The sequence below is a fragment of the Salmo salar genome, chromosome 17, assembly GCF_965601325.2.
Source record: "Salmo salar chromosome 17, fSalSal1, whole genome shotgun sequence".
Classification (NCBI taxonomy): Eukaryota; Metazoa; Chordata; class Actinopteri; order Salmoniformes; family Salmonidae; genus Salmo; species Salmo salar.
The window spans coordinates 17988573-18008265 of NC_138307.1; the positions used below are offsets into that span (position 1 = coordinate 17988573).

General features: G+C 41.8%; 1 pseudogene across 1 annotated transcript in view; it reads left to right on the forward strand.

Moving 5' to 3' along the window:
* LOC123728174 (uncharacterized) overlaps nt 1-16917 on the forward strand; it is a 29687-nt pseudogene extending 12770 nt beyond the window's left edge. The window contains exons 2-11 of the transcript XR_014381055.1: nt 1332-1616; nt 1819-2085; nt 3422-3708; nt 3971-4243; nt 4672-4749; nt 11237-11263; nt 11414-11470; nt 12834-12866; nt 13719-13777; nt 14375-16917. The product of XR_014381055.1 is annotated as an uncharacterized LOC123728174 (transcript). The remainder of the gene's footprint in view (nt 1-1331; nt 1617-1818; nt 2086-3421; nt 3709-3970; nt 4244-4671; nt 4750-11236; nt 11264-11413; nt 11471-12833; nt 12867-13718; nt 13778-14374) is intronic.
* The last annotated feature ends 2776 nt before the right edge of the window (nt 16918-19693 follow it).

Sequence of the window (19693 nt, forward strand, 5' to 3'; positions counted from 1 at the left end):
TATTTTCAACTGTCTTTTTACTGTTGTTTTATTTCTTTACTTACCTATTGTTCACCTAATACCTTTTTTTGCACTATTCGGTTAGAGCCTGTAAGGAAGCATTTCACTGTAAGGTCTACACCTGTTGTATTCGGCGCATGTGACAAATAAACTTTGATATGATTTGATACAGCCTTATTCTAAAATTGTTTTTTATTTTTTATTTCCCCTCATCAATCTACATACAATATCCCATAATGACAAAGCGAAAACAGGTTTTTCGAAATCTTTGCAAATTTATTACAAATAAAAAACAGAAATACCTTATTTGCATGGGTTATTGATCAGAATAAATAATCAAAGGGGCAAAGAATTCACACAATGTAACAATGAGCGTGCAATAATTGTTCAGTGACTGCGGGTTTATTCAGGACCAATTTTGGCGAGAGTGAGCCATCTCGCTTAGCTTCTTCCTCTCTGCTGAACCTAGCAGCGAAACAGCGCCCCTTTGTCCTACTAAATGTAGCCCATGTATCTGATAGTGTCTGGCCAGAAAAACTATGACATGCCATACTCCTTTTGTCCAGACAGCATCAGATACATGGTCTACACATACGGAGACAGAGGGGCACTCTTTCACTCGCTCTTATGCTTTATCTGAGATTGATGCGTCTTTCTGTCGGTGCACGTCTCGGTCAAATAAATGATCAATATTTTATTTAGACGGGCAAGGAGGTACAATAGTGCGGGCCAGGCCCCCTAGGTCCCGCCCATAATGCCTGCCCTGCTTTATGCACAAATATTGATATAATAAGCATCATATCAAAGTAAACTTGGAGTCACACGATGACATGTTGTGTGGTCCTCCCACTATGACTCGGGAAAACATGCAGTTTATTAGGCTACAGATGAAATAAATGATGATGAACTTCATAGGGTGGTGAAAGTGCAAGGTGATGAGTTTGATGCTTCTTTCCAATAAAAATTGACGTCTTTTTCTTGTGACATGATGATCGATGCTTTGAGGCCATTTGACAAATAAAAATAATCATTGCACTTATAATTTCATAATGTAGATAGTTTACCGCCACTGTAGCTGCGAGCTGTTGGCTAGAGCGCATGTGCCAAGACCAGAGTGGGCACATTTGCTATATTACACAGCAGTCGATATAACACAGCAGTCGATATAACACAGCAGTTAATATAACACAGCAGTCTATATAACACAGCAGTCTATATATGTCACTTTCAATGCCAATAGGGTTAGGGCTACATATTTATACCCTAACCATAATGTGTTACCCTGGATGCATTGATACTCTGATACATGTATGAAATGTTTGCTTTTCCAGATATTTACCATAAAGTGGGAGGTGAGCTCCTGTTGAAACCAGACAAGTCCACAGTGCCTGACTCCATCACAAGCATCCTATGGAAGCATGGGAAGTACAAGGTGGCAGAGTGGGACATTGATTTTGGTGGTCTGGACATCTATGCTGCCTTCAAAGAGCGCACAACCCTGGACCAGACTACTGGAGAGCTGAGAATCAGTGGATTGATGAAAACAGACAGTGGAGTTTATTCTGTGGAGTTCAACAGCAAACTGCTTGACAAGACATATACACTGTCTGTTATCAGTAAGTGTTTCTTTCTGTGTGTGTGTGTGTGTGTGTGTGTGTGTGTGTGTGTGTGTGTGTGTGTGTGTGTGTGTGTGTGTGTGTGTGTGTGTGTGTGTGTGTGTGTGTGTGTGTGTGTGCTTGATAATGTAGAAACAGCAGGTTATGAATTGCCTCGCAAGCATTTTCCCTAATTATTCCTGTTTCTTTCCTCTATTTACAGACGCAGTCCGTAAACCCACAATCACTTCTTCCTGTAACCCAGACAAAACCATCTGCACTCTGACCTGTGAGGGGGACACCACTGATGCTGAACCTGTCACCTACAGCTGGAAAGTGGGAGAGGGGGCGTGGGAGGTCTTAGACAAACAGCTGATTGTCTCTAAGAGCAACACTGGCAAGTCAAACAGCGGTTACAAGTACATCTGCAAGCTGAAGAACGCTGTTAGTGGGGAAGTCAGTGAGCCAGTTGGAGAGGTGTTTGGTCCAGGTGAGTGGACACTCATAAGTGTGCTACAGTCTTATGTATTGATATGTCAGTAACACTGCTAATGTTGTAGGACATTTTGAATGCTGCACTATGTTGAAAACAGACAGTGGAGTTTGTTATGTGGAGTTCAACAGCAAACTGTTTTAGAGGACATATACATTATGTTATCACTAAGTGTTTCTGTGTGTGTGTGTACGTGTGTGTGTGAAACAGAACATTTTTTCTGTAAAGTTTCCAAATGTTAACAAAACAAAATATGCTAGACAAGGTTGGATCTTTTTGTGTCAGTAAAATGTATTATACGTCAAATGCTGTTGGATCGCTTTTATGCGCAAGTATTGTATATTGTCACAACCGTCGTATAAATAATTGGACCAAGGCGCAGCGTGAGTAGAGTTCCACATTTTTATGATAGTGAAACTTTAAAAAACCAACAACAAAGGTAAAACGATCATGAAGTACGTAGCGCACAAATGCACTAATCCAAAAACAATATCCCACATCGCAGGTGAGAAAAAGGACACACTAAGTATGATCCCCAATTAGAGGTAACGATATTCAGCTGCCTCTAATTGAGAACCATACACATACACCAACATAGAAATATAATCCCTTGAAACCCCCTAGTCACGACCTGACCGAAAACACCATAGAGAACCCCGAGGGCTCTCTATGGTCAGGGCGTGACAGATATACTAACCATCATATCGAAGTAAACTTGATCACGCGATGACATCTTGTGTGGTCCTCCCACTACGACTCGGGAAAGCATGCAGTTTATTAGGCTACAGATGAAATAGGTTATGATTTTGAAAATGCAATGGAAACCCATTTAAACTTGTATTTTTCATTCGGTACATGGGAATTTAACGGCAAAAGTTATTTTTATGTGCACTGCTTCATCACGCACAGCCTTTTATCCGCAAAAGGTCAGTTTTATGGAAACATATCTCTGGGAGGAAAATGTGCATGTTGTTTTATGCAGATTTTTGAACATTTGCATGAAGATCTGTGGCAAATTGGATGGAAATCTGGCTAGTGATATAATAGTGGACAGCCTCAGAGGCAGGGTGTACCCAAACATTTTAATCTGTGGTGTAGTCTAGATCAATTTACGCTCCGGTGGTGGTGAGGGGAAAATACTAGTCAAAGTGGTCAGACTACATAGACCAGATACACCCAGCAAGCAGAATTCTAGACATAAAAAGTAAAAGTTGATAATAATGTCTCTTTCAATGCCAATAGGGTTCGGACTACATATTTATACCCTAACCATAATGTGTTACCCTGGATACATTGATACTCTGATACATGTATGAAATGTTTGCTTTTCCAGATATTTACCATAAAGTGGGAGGTGAGCTCCTGTTGAAACCAGACAAGTCCACAGTGCCTGACTCCATCACAAGCATCCTATGGAAGCATGGGAAGTAACAAGGTGGCAGAGTGGGACAAGGATTTTGGTGGTCTGGACATCTATGTTCCCTTCATAAGACCGAACAACACTGGACCAGACTACTGGAGAGCTGAGAATCAGTGGATTGATGAAAACAGACAGTGGAGTTTATTCTGTGGAGTTCAACAGCAAACTGCTTGACAAGACATATACACTGTCTGTTATCAGTAAGTGTTTCTTTCTGTGTGTGTGTGTGTGTGTGTGTGTGTGTGTGTGTGTGTGTGTGTGTGTGTGTGTGTGTGTGTGTGTGTGTGTGTGTGTGTGTGTGTGTGTGTGTGTGTGTGTGTGTGTGTGTGTGTGTGTGTGTGTGTGTGTGTGTGTGTGTGTGTGTGTGTGTGTGTGTATGCTTGGTAATGTAGAAACAGCAGGTTATGAATTGCCTCGCAAGCATTTTCCCTAATTATTCCTGTTTCTTTCCTCTATTTACAGACTCAGTCCGCAAACCCACAATCACTTCTTCCTGTAACCCAGACAAAACCTCCTGCACTCTGACCTGTGAAGGCGACACCACTGATGCTGAACCCGTCACCTACAGCTGGAAAGTGGGAGAGGGGGCGTGGGAGGTCTTAGACGAACAGATGAATGTCTCTAAGAGCGACAGTGGCAAACCAACCAACAGTTACAAGTACATCTGCAAGCTGAAGAACGCTGTTAGTGGGGAAGGTGAAGTCAGTGAGCCAGTTGGAGAGGTGTTTTGTCCAGGTGAGTGGACACTCATAAGTGTGTTACAGTCTTATGTATTGATATGTCAATAACACTGCTAATGTTGTAGGACATTTTGAATGCTGCACTATGTTCTTTCAACATTGTCACGCCTGCTCCCGCTCTCCCTCTCTGGCGCTCGAGGGCACCAGGCTGCCTATTTTTGCGCACACCTGTCCCCTTCGTTACGCGCACCTCATTGGACACACCTGAACTCCATCATTATTTGATTGCCTCCCCATTATCTGTCTGTTTCCTCTGTGTTCCCCGTGTCTGCATTGATGTTCATTTGTCCCCTGTCCAGACGCTGTTCCTGTCCTGTTTCATGTCCGTCATTTATGAAATGTTCTCCCTGTACCTGCTTCCTGTCTCCAGCGTCGATCCTTACAAACATATCAATACAAAAATGTATAGATTTTTGTTTTCAGAGCCTTCTACAGTTGGTGGTGTTGTTGGTGGTGTTGTCCGTGGTTTACTTGTCACAACGCTTGCTATCACCATAATAGGTAAGGACAGCACATCTATAGTAACAGAGTACATCACATAAACTGGTTAAAGGTGTACATGTACATATTTCTGAATCACAGATTGACATAACAGCAGCAACAACAGTGAGCTATACCCCCCTGAAGGGGATACCTGTTCTACCTGTATTTACAGTACTGTTCAGGCTACTGCTACAGACAATACAAGGGGTTAGATGCACCACCTGTTGTAGGGCACTGTCTTCGTAACGTGTCACAAGGAGGCACCTGTCACGTCCTGACCAGTAAAGGGGTTATTTGTTATTATAGTTTGGTCAGGACGTGGCAGGGGGTATTTGTTTTATATGGTTCAGGGTGTTTGTGTATGTAGAGGGGTGTTTGATTTATGTATTCCGGGGTTTTGGTCATTGTTCTATGTTTGTTATTTCTATGTCTGTTCTAGGGTGTTTAGATCTGTGTTTAGGTAATTGGGATTGGGGCCTTCATTTGGAGGCAGCTGTCTATCGTTGTCTCTGATTGAAGGTCCTATAATTAGGAATGTGTTTGTCATGGGATTTGTGGGAGATTGTTCTTTGCATAGCTGTGTGTTGCCTGCAAGACTGTTTGTCATCCGTTCATTGTTTTCGTGTTTTATTTTGTCAAATTAACATGAGCATTCACGTACTCGCTGCGCCTTGGTCCATTCACTACGACGACCGTGACATCACCAAATTGGATCGCGCCCAGTATGGATTAGTCTAATCTGAATTAATCAGCAAAAAGGATGGTAATTACTTTGTGGTAACCTAAAAATATGTTTAGTTTACAATGGATATTAGATGTGAAATTGCTGGCTAGGTTATTTTACCTTTGTCATAGGCTACACCCATCCTGTTTTTTTTTCAATCGAGTGGCTCAACATGCAAGTTTACTTCCACTTTTACAGATAGCTCATGTCTGCATGTAGGCTGAAGACATAGACACAGTCAACATACTACACAACTGTTTGTTACAAAGTAACAAACAAAAAATATTTTAAAGAAAAGGCTCACAGTGCCTCTGAAGACGATATGCATGATGAAACTACTGAAAGCCATTCATTTTCAATGGCAGAGAAGCGAAGTGTGCGGGGTACAGTTGGGTGATGCTAGCATGGGCGAGGGTCGTGAACAGGGTGGGACCAAAGTCAGGGAAAGCTGAACTTTATGCAAATACTTCCCGCCATCGCAACGCGCTTGAAGTGCATCTCAACACAAGTCAATAAAACATAATGTTAGGAAACTGCTAATAATAAGTCATGGGTAGAATCTGAATTGTTTACTCTTAGCTTGCTCTGTCCTCGATTCCTTCTCAAATCAAATTTTATTTGTCACATACACATGGTTAGCAGATGTTATTGTGAATGTAGCGAAATGCTTGTGCTTCTAGTTCCGACAGTGCAGTAATATCTAATAAGTAATCTAACAATTCCATGACAACTACCTAGTACACACAAATCTAAGTAAAGGGATGGAATAGAATGTATATCCATATAAATTTATGGATGAGCAATGACCGAGCGGCATAGGCAAGATGCCATAGATGGTATAAAATACAGTATATACATATGGGATAGGTAATGCAAGATGGATATGTAAACATTATTAAAGTGACTGATGATCCATTTATTAAAGTGACCAATGATTTCAAGTCTGTGTTTAGGCAGCAACCTCTCTGTGTTAGTGATGGCTGTTTAACAGTCTGATGGCCTTGAGATAGAAGCTGTTTTTCAGTCTATCGGTCCCCGCTTTGATGCACCTGTACTGACCTCACCTTCTGGATGGTAGTGGGGTGAACAGGAAGTGGCTCAGGTGGTTGTTGTCCTTGATGATATTTTTGGCCTTCTGTGACATTGGGTGCTGTGGGTGTCCTGGAGGGCAGGTAGTTTGCCCCCGGTGATGCGTTGTGCAGACCGCACCAACCTCTGGAGAGCCTTGCGGTTGTGGGCGGTGCAGTTTCCGCACCAGGCGGTGATGCAGCCCAACAGGATGCTCTCGATTGTGCATCTGTAAAAGTGTGTGAGGGTTTTAGGTGACAAGCCAAATTTCTTCAGCCTTCTTCACCACACTGTATGTGTGGGTGGACCATTTCAGTTTGTCCGTGATGTGTATGCCGAGGAACTTAAAACTTTCCACCTTCTCCACTGCTGTCCCTTCGATGTGGATAGGGGGGTGCTCCCTCTGCTGTTTTCTGAAGTCCACGATCATCTCCTTTGTTTTGTTGACTTTGAGTGACAGGTTGTTTTCCTGACACCATACTCGGAGTGCCCTCACCTCCGCCCTATAGGCTGTCTCGTCGTTGTTGGTGATCAAGCCTACTACTGTTGTGTCGTCTGCAAACTTGATGATTGAGTTGGAGGCATGCGTGGCTACACAGTCATGTGTGAACAGGGAGTACAGGAGAGGGCTGAGAACACGCCTATATGGAGCCCCAGTGTTGAGGATCAGCGAAGTGGAGATATTGTTTCCTAACTTCACCACCTGGGGGTGACCGTCAGGAAGTCCAGGACCCAATTGCACAGGGTGGTGTTGAGACCTAGGGCCTTAAGCTTATTGATGAACTTGGAGCGTACTATGGTGTTGAATGCTGAGCTGTAGTCAATGAACAGCATTCTTACATAGGTATTCCTCTTGTCCAGATGGGATAGGGCAGTGTGCAGTGCGATGGCGATTACATCATCTGTGGACCTATTGGGGCGGTATGCAAATTAAAGTTGGTCTAGCGTAGCAGGTAAGGTGGAGGTGATATAATCCTTGACTAGTCTCTCAAAGCACTTAATGATCACAGAAGTGAGTGCAACGTGGCAATAGTCATTTAGTTCAATTACCTTTGCCTTCTTGGGTACAGGGACAATAGGGCCATCTTGCAGCATGTGGGGACAGCAGACTGGGATAGGGAAAGATTGAATATGTTCATAAACACACCAGCCAGCTGGTCTGCGCATGCTCTGAGGACGCAGCTAGGGATGCCGTCTGGGCCGGCAGTCTTGCAAGGGTTAACACATAAATGTCTTACTCACGTCGGCCACGGAGAAGGAGAGCCCGCAGTCCTTGGTAGCGGGCCGCGTCGGTGGCACTGTATTATCCTTAAAGCGGGCAAAGAACGTGTTCAGTTTGTCTGGAAGCGAGACGTCGGTGTCCGTGTAGACCCTGACACATACGTCTCGTGTCTGAGCCATTCAATTGCGACTCCACTTTGTCCCTATACCAACGTTTCGCTTATTTGCTTGCCTTGCGGTGGGAATAACTACACTGTTTGTATTCAGCCATATTCCCAGTCGTCTTTCCATGGTTAAATGCGATGTTTTGCGCTTTCAGTTTAGCACGAATGCCGCCATCAATTCTCAAAACCCATTGGAGAAGGTCAGAGGGGAGGGGCCTCTGGCTTTGTCATCCAATGGGTTTTAAAAGTAGGAGAGAGAGGACGCAAGGAGTATGCCATTAAGATTCTCCCCTTGTCACACAAGTATGCTACGTTTTCGATATCAAATCGACCATCCACTATAACTGTAATATGTGACTGTGCCTAAGGCCTATCTGCAGGTCCATAAAAGGATGGTTCATTGTGTGTGTGTGTGTGTGTGTGTGTGTGGCTTTACCATAAGAGGTAGTGGGTTTCCAGGGTTGGGTAGGTTACATATAATCAGTACCTCCCCAACACTGGGGGCATCCATTTGGTATAGCAGGGTATGGCAGTTGCTCAATAACAATAATTTAAAGTAGGCAAAAAAGTAGACTAAAATCATTCCAATCCCGATTTAAAATGCAACGGCTGTTTAGAGTATTGGATGGCATGGCTCAGAGAGCAGCTGCCAGCATGGTGCCTTTTCTTTCACTTTTAGAAAGCAGAGAACAGAGAGTATCAGTTTGTTTTGCCGGTCAGCAGTTTAGGCCATATGCCGATTGCTTTGAATTTGATGTTAGCATTTGAACTCGTCCTTGTAAGCCTTTTTGTAATCTGATAGCCAGGGAATTGGGAGGTGGGAGTCCTCTTTTTTGGTGACCATTGGAAACCAAAAGCTATTTTATTTATATCAAAATATAGGTTGTGATAGCTGTAGCCTAATTGTTATTTTCATTTATTCAGCCCAGTAGGCTACTGCCATTTTGGTTTGTATTGTTATAAAATAAAAACAACTGACCCCTTGACTTTTTCCAAATTTTGTTGCGTTAAAGCCTTACTCTAAAATTGATTAAATAGAGTTTTTCCCACATCAATCTACACACAATTCCCCATATTGACAAAGCAATTTTTGTTTTGCAAATGTATTAAACTGAAAAAGCATATTAACATAAGTATTCAGACCCTTCACTCAGTACTTTGTTGGCAGCGATTACAGCCTCAAGTCTTATTGGGTATGACACTACAAGCTTGGCGCACCTGTATTTGGGGAGTTTCTCCCATTCTTCTCTGAAGATCCTCTCAAGCTTTGTCAGGCTGGACGGGGAGTGTCACTGCACAGCTATTTTCAGGTCTCTCCAGAGATGTTCGATCGAGTTCAAGTACGGGCTCTGGCTGGGCCATTAAAGGACATTGAGACTTGCCCGAAGCCACGCCTGTGTTGTCTTGGCTGCGTGCTTAGGGCCGTTGTCCTGTTGGAAGGTGAACCTTTGCCCAAGTCTGAGGTCCTGAGTGCTCTGGAGCAGGTTTTCATCAAGGATCTCTCTGTACTTTCCTCCGTTCATCTTTCCCTCAATCCTGACTAGTCTACCAGTCCCGGCTGCTGAAAAACATCCCCACAGCATGATGCTGCCACCACCATGCGTCACCATAGGGATGGTGCCAGGTTTCTTCCAGAGGCAACGCTTGGAATTCAGGCCAAGAGTTCAATCTTGGTTTCACCAGACCAGAGAATCTTGTTTCTCGTGGTCTGAGAGTCCTTTAGGTGCCTTTTGGCAAATTCCAAGCAGGCTGTCACATGCCTTTTACAGAGAAGTGGCTTCTGTCTGACCACTCTACCATAAAGGCCTGATTGGTGGAGTGCTGCAGAGATGGTTGTCCTTCTGGAAGGTTCTCCCATCGCCACAGAGGAACTCTGGAGCTCTGTCAGTGTGACAATCGGGTTCTTGGTCTCCCCCGATTGCTCAGTTTGGCCCGGGCGGCCAGCTCTAGGAAGAGTCTTGGGGGTTTCAAACTTCTTCCATTTAAGAATGCTGGAGGCTACTGTGTTCTTGGGGACCTTAAATGCTGCAGAAATGTTTTGGTCCCCATCCCCAGATCTGTGTCTTGACACACTCCTGTCTCGGAGCCCTACGGACAATTCCTTCAACCTCATGGCTTGGTTTTTGCTCTGACATGCACTGCCAACTTTGGACCATATATAGACAATCAATTGAATGTACCACAGGTGGACTCCAATCAAGTTGTAGAAACTTTTCAAGGATGATCAATGGAAACAGGATGCACCTGAGCTGAAATTCGAGTCTCATAGCAAAGGGTACTTTGAATACTTAAGTAATTAAGGTATTTCTGGTTCAATTTTTTTTTCATAAATGTGCAAACATTTCTAAAAACCTGTTTTCACTTCGTCATTATGGGGTATTGTGTGTAGATTGATGATGATTTTTTCCCCCCATCCATTTAAGAATAAGGCTGTAACGTAACAAAATGAGGAAAAAGTCAAGGGGTCTGAATACTTTCTGAATGCACTGTATGTGTACATTTATTTTGCAACACCAGTGGATTGGTCAGCATGTTAGCTCCCTTTAAAAAAGCATGTGTATATTTAGTGATTTTTGTCATTCTTTGAGGTTGTTTGTCTTCATTCGTTCTTGTTGATTGTAGGCCTGGGTAAGTCCTTTCGATGTATGCCTTTTATTTCAATGCATGTGTAGGATTTATCTAGCATAGTTTGCATTCGACGTCAGCTGTTTAATGCACCGGTTACTTTCACATTGATTTGAAGTCGGCCTTGTTGTCACGTCCTGACCAGTAAAGGGGTTATTTGTTATTATAGTTTGGTCAGGACGTGGCAGGGGGTATTTGTTTAGAGTGTTTCGGGGTTTGTTGGGCTATGTGTTTAGGTAGAGGGGTGTTTGTTTAGAGTGTTCTGGGGTTTTTGGTTATGTTCTATGTTAGTATATTTCTATGTTCTGGTCTAGTCTTTTTAGTTCTATGTTTAGGGTTATTGGATGGACCTTCAATTGGAGGCAGCTGTTCCTCGTTGCCTCTGATTGAAGGTTTTGTTTCGTTTCATCAAGTGTTGTAATAAAAGTTAAGATGAGCACGCAACCCGCTGCGCCTTGGTCCAGTATATACAACGACCGTTACACTTGTGAAGGTACTGTATGCATGCTCTCAGAAATTATGTATTTTTATTGCAGCTTGAGCATGTAAATGTGGGTGAAGTCCTACTCAATAGCTGACAGAATGGTTAATGCACAGACTTGTACTTTAAGAGGGGTTATTTCTCACTCTGTTAAACCAACACATAAAATACACAACCATGGATCAACTTGGAAAATAAAATATTTATTTTGTTACTCCTCAGGAATGTTGGTGTGGAAGAAAAAGAAAGGTAGGATGATTACCTGTCTCTTCCTGTCTCAATTCTTCATACTCACTGCTTCACAATAAAATCATTTACATTTGGATTCCTGTGGAAACAAAGAACCATTTGAATGAACATTTTAATATGTCTTACGTTTTTGTCTTTTTTTCATCTCAGAACATCCAGACGACACCATGAGGGAAATTTTGAGCAAGGTTTTTTGTGGAATGTGTGGTAAGTGTTACCCTAACTCGACTCTTTTCAACCCGCTAACTACTCCCCAAAGTAGTACAAACACAACATCATTAATTCCTTCAATATTTCTTCCATATTTTCAACCTTCCATGCTTCCACACAGGACAGTAGTGTTGTTTTTGTCCCAACCCAGAAATCCAGAAACGTGATTTAATCGAATTAGGGCCCTTATTTAGTAATAGGTATCTCCTAGTGTGTGTGTGTGTGAGAGAGAGTGCGAGTGCACAGCAGTAATCCCATCATCCAGAATATTTCCAAGGTTTCTCATCATGACCTTATGCACACATAAAGGGCAAATGCATCCTAAATTCAAAGAACCTCTTCTACTCTGTTTACTGAAACAATGTTGATGGATGGTCTAGACTTTACAGGGGATGCCGTCAACAATCAGAATTCTGTTGCCCCGGGTACTGTTTATCACACTGTAGGGGATGTTCAGGTCGCCAACCGTGGGCCTTCAGGGGTTCTCTCTGGGTTTGGAATGGATACCATATGCACCATAGGGCAGATGTCTTCTATAGATTACTCCATGAATCAGAATAATAACAATCAGCCCACTAACACAGGTAGTAACACTAACACACCTTTTACATGGTACTTCTATGGGGCCATTTTGACAATGCAGATATGTGGAGATGTTGTCAGAAATGTGTTTCTCATATTATTTGTGGTGATATTTATTTGAAGAGCATGTTTTAGTGACATCTACATACAGTATGAGAAGGTGATTACTAATGTGAGTTTAAAGTTAGCAGTGTGTGGGCTAGCATATATAAAATGTATATGATGCAGTTGGAATCTGCAAGGAAAATGTGCTTTAAATTAAGTTCCGTGATGAGTTTTTGAAATAATTTGTTTGGTTTTGGTTTCTCTTTACATCTATGCATTTGTGCACTGTCAAAATGTCACCCATAGAGGTAACACTGTGGATAAAGATTGTCACTGTCTCCCCTTGCTAGTTTGTACTGTTGAAAAGCCAATTATTTCACAATCTTCTGCTCCATTTGATCTGCTACATGGTTGTCAATTAGAACCTTTTGAGTTCTGAGAACTGTTTCCATGTTGTTTTGTTTGATATGATTGTTACCGGTTTAGAGAGAGTCAACCCTGGTCCTGGAGGGCCGCAGGCACTTCATGTTTTTTATTTAACTGACCTAGAAGATCAGGTGTTATTAGGCAATCACTGAACTGATCAATTAGCTCAGTTAATTAGCACTCCAGGAACAGGGTTACCTACCCCTGATCTACTGTATGTTACAAATCAAATGGTAACTACATCATCATTAAATATTGTCACAACAAAGATGTTTGAGAATGCTAAACTGATCTATTCTCTCTTCAGCTAAATCCAGTGATGGAAACAACCAAACCACAGGCAAGTCATCCAGTTAATTTAAGACTGTATAAAGCAAAAGTAACTTAAGTAGCATTTGATGCAGTAGGAGACAGGCTGTAGTTGAGGTTTTCCTTCTGGGTGTTTCTGCAGGGGGTTGCGCTAGTGTCCATCAAAACAGGGGACGATGACACAGACAAATTGCAGGGGTGTATGAGACATAAGCAGATAGTTTACCCCGTAACAGATCTGGAATCAGTGCTCTGGCAGTTACAGTACACTCAAACCATATTTGTCCTGATGATTCCTGTAACTGACTGATTCTTAAAAGCTAAATATATTATACTGTGCATTACATGTATAGATGGTTCATCTAGAACTGGGCTGTCAAACTCAGTCCATGAAGGGTTTAGTGTCTGCAGGTTTTTGGTTTTTCCTTTCAATGAAGACCTAGACAACCAGGTGAGGGGAATTCTTTAGTAATTAGTGACCTTAATCACTTGAGTACAAGGGAGGAGTGAAAACCCCAGACACTCGGCCCTCTGTGGAATTAGTTTGACACGTGATTTAGAGGGTTACTAGAAATGATCTGATTAGCAGCTGAAGCCAGTGGATCCAACAGTCTTAAAGATGAGTCAATGCCCGAGGTAAGACACAGTGGCATTCACCTGGAATTCCGCTATGATGTTGATTACCTTGAGGATTGTTAGAGCAAGTTTGTGGTCCAGAATAGAATAACTGGGAGATTCCTGTACTGTTTGATTGTTGTAGCTTGCGAGGCTGTGAATGGAGAGCAGGGATGTGTGTGCGCTTGCGTGCGTGCCTGTGCGTGTGTGTGTGTGTGTGTGTGTGTATGATTAAGTCCAACTCTTCTGTCGTGTGTTTTCTTGCCAGAAGCCAGTCCATTCACGGAGTAGAAAGACACCCAGTAAAGAATCCAGTGTTTTAGGATAGTAAGTATGAGTCTGAGAAAGACACCAACCACAACATTTAAGAAAACATTTGGAAGTGCTCACATTGTTATTACGTTGTTATTATGTTAGTGATGATCAACATGTGGTATTTTAATTTGGATGCAATGAAAGACAAACATTGAAGAATTGAGATTGGTGTTAACGTTCTTACAGCCAGACTTAGTAAGTGTCAGTTTCCTCATTTTGTTTAAATTGTATATTTTGTTGCGTCGACAAAACAAACCCAGGCATGTCATAACATGCTCTAGAGTCTAGGCTACCTGAGAGAAATCTGACTTGCAATTTTGTAAACAAAGCTGCTGTATTTATATCTCAAATGTATTAATCACTTTGAAGTGACCCAAATGGCAACTTAAGCTTACATCCATTTCCAGATATATTAAACAATAAAATAATGTGATATTTTATTTGGGACTTACTTAGTCTGGCTTTAAAGGAAGGAAGAGATCCTTTTGCATTTAAAACATAAGACCAATAGTTTTTCCAGACCATGTGACCTGACCAGGAAAAACTCCTGGCCCTCGTCATTAGTAATGTTTTGTCTCATGAGCTCTTTCCTCTATTGCTTCCTTCCAGCTGGTGGTCTTCCTGGTGGGTTAACTGAGGACCAGAAACATGGGGTTTGAAGGCTCTCAGTACATGCCTCCATATGTTACATTGAGACAAACGACCAAGAAGAGAGAAACCTGTTGAAAATGTTGTTTTTTTTTAAAGTAAAATGAAGGATAACAACAAGCAAATATTGCACATAGTAACTTGCATGCAATCAGATGAAGTACACTGGGCTACAAAGTATTGGCACAATGACATCTTTTGTTGTTTTGGCTCTGTACTCCAGCACTGTTCCCCGGGCACCAAAGACTTGGATGTCGATTAAGGCAGCCCCCTGCACCTCTCTGATTCAGATGGGTTGGGTTAAATGCGGGAGACACATTTCAGTTGAAGGCATTCAGTGACTAGTTATCACCCTTTCCCTTTTGGATTTGTAATGATACAATGACTATAAAGGTTATAGTGCAGACTGTCAGCTTTAACCCAATATGGATGAGAATACCCTCAAATTAAAGCTGACAGTCTGCAATTTAACCTCAGAGTCATTGTATCATTTCAAATCCAAAGTGCTGAAGTACAGAGCCAAAACAACCAAAAAAGTGTCACTGTCCCAATACTTTTGGCGCTCACTGTATAATGTGATGAACTGTGTGCTTTATGAACTTACAGTACTTCAGAAATATGAGGGCAATATTTGTATCTCCGAACATTTTGATGTTGGACAAAAATGAGATTCTTATACTTTGAGGTAAATAGCTTAGGATTTTTACCCTTTCTCAGTATTCATGACTCGTCTTTACAAATCGCCATCAATAATGTACAGGTTGTTTGAAGCCATAGTATCAATCACTTTGTTGTTGTATGATACCTTTTTAATTATATTCTCCAGAGCGCTTTATGCCAACACACTGCACTTTGTTTTAAAATCGCAGTTTATGAATGTCTTATATAATTCTTCACTTGATTTGTGTCAAGGAATTTGTTCAGGTAGTTTTTTTCTCAGTAATTTATGGCAACCCCCACACAAGGCAAATGATAGTGTAGGGAGAAAGTGTTGGTTGAGAGGAACCAGGCCTGAGAGGTAGAGCTCATCCTCATCTGCCTTGTAAAGAGAGAGAGCACTGCTGTACTGAGATGTTTTATTACTGAGAGAGAGCTCTGCAGTACTGAGATGTTTTATTACTAAGAGAGAGCTCTGCAGTACTGAGATGTTGTATTACTAAGAGAGAGCTCTGCGGTACTGAGATGTTTTATTACTGAGAGAGCTCTGCAGTACTGAGATGTTTTATTACTGAGAGAGCTCTGCAGTACTGAGATGTTGTATTACTAAGAGAGAGCTCTGCAGTACTGAGATGTTGTATTACTGAGAGAGAGCTCTGCAGTACTGAGATGTTTTATTACTTAGAGAGAGCTCTGCAGTACTGAGATGTTTTATTACTAAGAGAGAGCTCTGCAGTACTGAGATGTTTTATTACTAAGAGAGAGCTCTGCAGTACTGAGATGTTTTATTACTAAGAGAGAGCTCTGCAGTACTGAGATGTTTTATTACTAAGAGAGAGCTCTGCAGTACTGAGATGTTTTATTACTAAGAGAGAGCTCTGCAGTACTGAGATGTTTTATTACTAAGAGAGAGCTCTGCAGTACTGAGATGTTTTATTACTAAGAGAGAGCTCTGCAGTACTGAGATGTTTTATTACTAAGAGAGAGCTCTGCAGTACTGAGATGTTTTATTACTAAGAGAGAGCTCTGCAGTACTGAGATGTTTTATTACTGAGAGAGCTCTGCAGTACTGAGATGTTTTATTACTAAGAGAGAGCTCTGCAGTACTGAGATGTTTTATTACTGAGAGAGAGCTCTGCAGTACTGAGATGTTGTATTACTGAGAGAGAGCTCTGCAGTACTGAGATGTTGTATTACTAAGAGAGATCTCTGCAGTACTGAGATGTTTTATTACTGAGAGAGCTCTGCAGTACTGAGATGTTTTATTACTGAGAGAGAGCTCTGCAGTACTGAGATGTTTTATTACTGAGAGAGAGCTCTGCAGTACTGAGATGTTTTATTACTAACACAATTTGTAGTTGTTTTAATACCTTCCTATTTTTATTTGACAAACATAGTGGTTGTCTTCTTTCAATTCCTTCAAATAACCTTCTGGTATATCTGTTTTCACAATATACATTGTCACCTGGATTGTAATAATTTTTCCCATATCTGTACATTGTCACGGCCCCTCCTCTGCAGTGCAGGGGCAGTTCCTCCTGCAGGCAGAGGAGGGTCATTAGTGATTGGAGCTGGCGTGATTGGAGCCACCTGGGCTCAGGGTATTTAAACTGCTTCGCTAACCACTCTTCTCTCTCTCTCCCTGCTCCTCCAGGTATGATCCTGTTTTGTTTGTTCCTTTGTAGGGTTACTTAGTTTCCACTCAGTCATGTTCACACACACAGATTCATGCATCCATGCACCTTACATACACCCTACATTATGACATTTCCACACCTCATTCCTTTTTCTTTGTTTAAAGTTAATAGATTTTGGTTTACAATAAAGAACCTTTTGATTGGCCTATACCTGTTGTTCATGTCCCCTCGTTTTTGCCACAGGCTATGAGCCGGCCTGTGACAACATCAATCTGTGATGGACCATAGTAAGGGGTAGCAGCAGTGTACACTAGTTGCCACCAGATTGGGAAGAACTTTTGTTGGGAAAACCACTAACCTGGTATATCCCAGGTTTTAGTTCTGTTCTGGTATGTCTCGGGTAATTATGTTACAGAAGAAGATATTATGAATTAAGACCAGCCACTTTGCTTTATTTTGGGACTTGACTGTTCTAAAATGGAGTCATGGCGCATGCAAAAATGTACAATCCTTGTATAACTGTTTAAACTCCAGACCTCACACTAGTGGTGTGTTGATGACTGAATGATTGTTGTCCATGTACACACATCTGAACACCAATTCTGTTTCAGAACTTGGTCTTAAGAATGTATTTTTTTCCTAACTTGATTGGTGAGGAAGGTCTGTATAGGGCTGAGCCATCACCAACGCATATCCCTATCTGAACCCCTAAGATCTGTGAATACTGAGTTAGGGAAAGGTACTTAGAGATCAGTCTCGTTGCATGTACTGGAAGTACTTCTCGCCAAACGGATCACACCACAGGACTGATGATTCCTAAATCAAGTGTCAACTCCTTTCTGAGACATGCTGCTGTGACAAACAAATGCACTTGAAAGTGCAGTGTGTTAAATATATTTTATCTGCAACAATTGAATTCCAGCCTGCATATACTGCCAATACTTTGAATTTGAGTTGTGTGATATTTATTTTTTCAATAAAAGAGGAGTTGAGTTCAATATTGTATTATGACCTGACAGTGATTTAAAAAACAATTCAAACCTGATTGGTGAAAGCAATATACTGTATACATGATCTGTAAGTGTGCGCGCATGTTTGTTCCAGATCTTGCAGTGTATGTCGGTCTGTGTGCCCCTATATTAAATAGCAGATTATGCAGTGCCTCACAAGCATTTTTCCTGCTTTGTCTCTGTCTTTCTCTCCTGGATTTACAGAGGCAGTCCTTAAACCCACAATCACTTCTTCCTGTAACTCCAACAAAACCTTCTGCATTCTGACCTGTGAAGACGACACCACTGATGCTGAACCCGTCACATACAGCTGGAAAGTGGGAGAGGGGTCGTAGGAGGTTTTAGACAAACAGCTGATTGTCTCTAAGAGTGACACTGGCAAATCAACCAACAGTTACAAGTACATCTGCAAGCTGAAAAACTCTGTTAGTGGGGAAGTCAGCGAGCCAGTTGGAGAGGTGTTTGGCTCAGGTGAGTGGTAATGATAGGCCAGAGTGGTAGGTATCCTAGCGGTTAAGAGCATTGGGCCAGTCACCGAAAGGTCGCTTGTTCGACTCCCTGAGCCGACTAGGTCAAAAAATCTGTCTATACCCTAGAGCAAGGCACTTAACCCTAATTGCTCTGGATAGGAGTGTCTGCTAAAAGATTACAATATAAATAGGCCTGATCATCAATACTGTTTATTAATGTTATTACATATGACATTTATAAAAATAAAAATCTGCCTTCATGTCAGAGCTGGTACTGCCATTTTAATTGCTGCCGGTGACCCTACCCTACTTAGTTTGACCACTTGTATTGGCGTTCATAGACATTTGACCAGTAAGGACAATACATTCTGTCATGACTGCCCTGGGGGTGGTTAGGTCTCTCTTTCACACACACACACACACACACACACACATTTATGACGATCGAAAATACTGAAACTCATTTCCCCACTCTGCCAAAATGAAAATTGAGAATCCTTTTGTTAACACACAGTTGGACATCAGAAGTTTGAATAATTGAACAGTATTTTTATTATATATTTTTTAATGTAACCTTTATTTAACAAGGCGAGTCAGTTAAGAACAAATTCTTATTTACAATGACGGCCTACCGGGGAACAGTGGGTTAACTGCCTTGTTCAGGGGCAGAACGTCAGATTTTTACCTTGTCAGCTCAGGGATTCATTCCAGCAACCTTTCGGTTACTGGCCCAACGCACTAACCACTAGGCCAACTGCCGCCCTAGTTGGAGTGGTCCGTGGACACTTAAGGAACAGTCATGTCAAGTTTGTTTCATTTGGTGTCCTCCTGAAGGACAGGAGACACACATTACTGTTTCTTTGTATATATACACTTCAATGATGGGGTTTGCGTCTGCATGTTGTATAAAATAAATGATTGAGTATAGGAATACCTTTGGAAAGATGTGATGTTAGTCTTCTAAATGAGAATTGTTTTTCATAGTAACTTATGATCAGTCAGTGGCCACGCCCCTGTGAGCACAAACATTTACATCGGCGTAATGGAATGCCCCCTTTTCTACTAAAAGTATAAAACCCACTTCTGACAAAATGTATAAAGACCAAAACACGCTGGGTGATGCTGGTGTGTGAAGTGGTTCAAAACTACAACTCTAGCAAAGGACAATACCAGAGAATGTGGAGATCATCCACACGCTGAAATGGTGAAGAAATCTACAAACTGAAGACCATTATTCAGGCTGCAGCTGTTTAAATACTTTAGTCTGGTAAACGCGTCCGATCTAAGAACATTTCCGAATGGTACTCTGACGTATCCATTATAACAACCTACAACTACGACAGACTTTGATCTCTGGTGGACAAACCAGAGGCTTTCTGTCGACTGACTATTATCCAACAGACGGACCGGCGAGCAGAGGGACAACAAAGGTATACACTCGTAAATATGTAAATTGCTATTTTTCTAATGAACAGCTGTTCATGTTCAAAGTATTAGCATTTACAT